This window comes from Aedes aegypti, chromosome 2 (genome assembly GCF_002204515.2).
Source record: "Aedes aegypti strain LVP_AGWG chromosome 2, AaegL5.0 Primary Assembly, whole genome shotgun sequence".
Classification (NCBI taxonomy): domain Eukaryota; kingdom Metazoa; phylum Arthropoda; class Insecta; order Diptera; family Culicidae; genus Aedes; species Aedes aegypti.
In genome coordinates, this window is record NC_035108.1 from 464,728,232 (window position 1) to 464,731,882 (window position 3,651).

Below are 3,651 nucleotides of genomic sequence, written 5' to 3' on the forward strand. Positions count from 1 at the left end.
AAACTGTTGATGAAGCAAGTGGTGGTGAGACGACCGGTGCGACGTCATCGGGTCGAGTTACGAAGCCACCCGTGTGGGCAAAGGACTATGATATGACTTTTGCTGGTGTTGCCCTGAGTGCATTGGATTATGTGGAAAATCTTCCGGACAGTATCGCGGAATTGAAGAAGAGGTCTGATTGGCCGAAGTGGCAAGCGGCAATTCAAGATGAAATGGATTCTTTGCGACGGAACAAAACCTGGACTCTGGAAAAACTACCGAAGGGTCGAGTGCCAGTTTCGTGTAAGTGGGTTTTTCGGGTAAAGCCTGGCGAAAATGGAAGTCCGGATCGGTATAAGGCTCGGCTTGTCGCAAGAGGTTTTAGCCAACGTTTCGGGTTTGATTATACTGAAACCTACTCGCCGGTTGTGAAGTTGGATACGTTGCGCACCATGCTGGCTGTGGCAAATCAGGAAAGGATGTTTGTACACCAGATGGACGTCCGCACGGCTTTTCTCAATGGTGATCTGAGTGAGGAAATCTATATGTCACAACCTGAAGGTTTCGTAAAAGGAGAGGATTTGGTCTGTCGTCTACATAAGTCGCTTTACGGCCTCAAGCAGGCGTCAAAAGCTTGGAACGATCGTTTCCATCGATTCGTTGCCCGGCTAGGATTCCAGAGAAGTAACAGCGATCAGTGTCTGTACTGGAAAGGTGAGAAGGACAAGAGGATCTATCTAATCCTATATGTAGATGATATTCTGGTCATCGGACGCAACTTGAAGGAGATAAAAATTGTCAAGGGATGTCTTTCAAAGGAGTTCGACATGACTGACGTTGGTGAGGTCACAAGCTTTCTTGGCATGCGCATTGAAAGGAATATGGAAAAGCGGATTTTGCGCATTAGCCAGAGAAGATACCTGGAGGGTTTGTTGAACCGTTTCAACATGAACGACTGTAAGCCCAGCAAAGTACCTATGGAGTGTCGGCTGAAACTTCAGAAGGGAGAAGAGTCACAGCGTACATCGAAACCGTACAGAGAGCTAATAGGTTGTTTAATGTACGTAACATTGACTACTCGTCCGGATCTTTGTGCTTCGGTCAACTATTACAGCCAGTTCCAAAGTTGTCCAACTGAGGAACATTGGACACATCTCAAACGACTCCTCAGATACATCAAGGGTACTGTGGACTTAGGACTGGAGTATAGAGGTGATGATAATGCAGAAGTAATAACTGCTTATTGTGATGCGGATTGGGCCAACAGTATCATCGACAGACGTTCTGTGACGGGTTATGTCTTCAGAGTGTTCGGCTGTGTGACAACTTGGCTAACCAGAAAACAACAAACTGTATCATTGTCATCGACGGAAGCCGAATTGGTCGCACTCAGTACAGCAGTTTGTGAAGGTGTATGGCTGATTCGATTGTTGGAGGAAATAGGTTACAAGCTGAATGTTCCCGTAACGTATTTCGAAGATAACCAGTCAACCATAAAAGTTGCAAATGATCCCAAGGACCATGGCAGATTGAAACATGTTGACGTGAAGCTGCAGTACATCAGAAGTTTGATTCAGCAGGGGCGTATTCGACTGGAGTACATTCCATCGGAACAGCAAGTGGCTGACATCATGACAAAGTCTCTACCTGGTGGACCATTTTGTCGACTGCGAGAGGAACTGAACCTCTCAATGATCTGAAATTGAGCAGGGGTGATGAAGTATACAATTTCTGATTAGTGTGTAAGCGATTCTTTTATGCATAGCGCCCAATGCTATTTCCGATGTTTACGCGCCAAAGCGCTGTTTGTGTGTTTGCCTTTCATTAGTATTCTGAACTCAATAAGAGAAAGTCAACAATAAATGTTCGCGGTTTTATTGAAGTTAATTCCGGTGTTTTATTGTCCGAAAGTAGTTCGCCCAATAGTATTTTTTGTCAACAAATAACTGTCAAAGCTACTTCGAGCAACTCCAAGCTGCTTTCTCAATGAACGCTCTTTTTACTCTTTTTACTAATTTACCGGAATTCCACGTGAAAAAAAATTCGCGCACTTAACAATCCGTATCGCTTCGGAATTTTGCTTTTTTTCTCAATGTTTACGTTTTTAAATGTCAAAAACACGAGCTACTGCGAGCTGGTTGAACTAGCTCGGACTCTAGCTTCCAACCTGTTTCGAGCGACTCGGAGTTGGTTGGACTCGGCTCAATGAACACAAACCCGAGCGACTCGAAGTAGGTTGGAGTGGCTCAATGAACACCAAAAGCTGACTCGCAAGTGGTTGCAACCAAGTTCGAGCAGCTCGTTGAACACAGCTATTGTTGTTAGCCCAAGTGTCAGAACACGCGATTGTTTGTTTTTTTTTCGACTGGCTCAGGAATGTTTGTTGTTTCATTCTGAACACTAAGTTCCTCCGAAGTAGTTTTTTCCTCAACGTGCCTGGAAATGCAACCAACCGGATTGACCCGCAGTAAAGACCCGCAGGACGGCGATTGCGAAAGGTTCGTAAATATATTATTTATTCAGGGAGTGCATTTTGTTTACAAAAATTGTGTTACAGATGCCTTCCGGAAGCCTCTTCGGCGCTGCAAAAAGGGACGGTGTACCTGTCGGAACCAGATTGGTACCTGTCTGACCCGCTGGAACCAGAGTATGGAACTAGCGAAAAATAAAAAAAAATAAACTCCCATGGTTCAGAGGCTTTGTAGTCCGGAGGTACATTAATGAGGAGGAATATGTACCTGAAAAGAAGAAAAACCACCCTGTCCTTTGGTTCAGAAAGGGGTACGGGCGCGTTCTGCCAACTCGGTCGAGGCAGATTTCTAGTATGAACAAGTTACAACATGGACGTTCTAAAGTGCCAGAATGAAGTGTTGTGCTTGTGGGGAGCACTTGAAGATGGGATGGAAGGTCATTACTTCGCGTTGGTGCTATACTTCTGCTTATCTATAAAATTATATACAATAACCGACCCTTAGCTTAACTATTTAAATTAAAAGTTGCAATTAAATGTTGCAACTACAAAAATCGTTTTGAGCTTACTAACGTGTCGTCGCGTTAATTTAATCATAATGATATTTTATCTACATCCGTCGAACCATTCTGAATGGCCGTTGTGAGAATATCACTAAAAACTTCTCACATGCAATAAAGCTGGATTGTCCTACATTGAAACATTAAGGTGAAGATGCATCGAAGCCAAACCTCGAATTTTCAAGAGCACAAATCTAGAGAACCTGACAACCGTTCGTGCTGAAAATCTAATCGATTGGTCATCACCAGCGAGTGACCAGTGAGTAGCATTTTCAGCACAAACGGTTGTCTGGTTCTCTAGATTTGTGCTCTTGAAAATTCGAGGTTTGGCTTCGATGTATCTTCACGTTAAGGCTTTTGCTCTTTCGGATTCATTTTTTGTTGTTCGTCATCAGTAGTGTTGAGATGTCCTGAATGCCGCACATGGCGTACAGTGATCATTGCCATGGAGTTTCTCGGAAGCTGCATGGGGATTGTTATCATGGGAATCCAAAGAGCAAATTTTGTATCATTTCATTGTAGGTCAATACAGCAATAAAGTATGTAACAATCACTAACATTTATTTTCTCTTATCCTTGTTTTCATATCTAACCCGCCATTACAACGAGGAAAAAATAATCCGAGAGGAAAGACATGGCAGC

General features: G+C 43.6%; 1 long non-coding RNA gene across 1 annotated transcript; it reads left to right on the forward strand.

Moving 5' to 3' along the window:
- The first annotated feature begins 2,297 nt into the window (after window positions 1-2,297).
- On the forward strand, window positions 2,298-2,665 carry LOC110676116. Its single transcript, XR_002500083.1, has 2 exons — window positions 2,298-2,477; window positions 2,537-2,665. It is a non-coding gene; the product is annotated as an uncharacterized LOC110676116 (long non-coding RNA).
- Window positions 2,666-3,651: the final 986 nt, after the last annotated feature.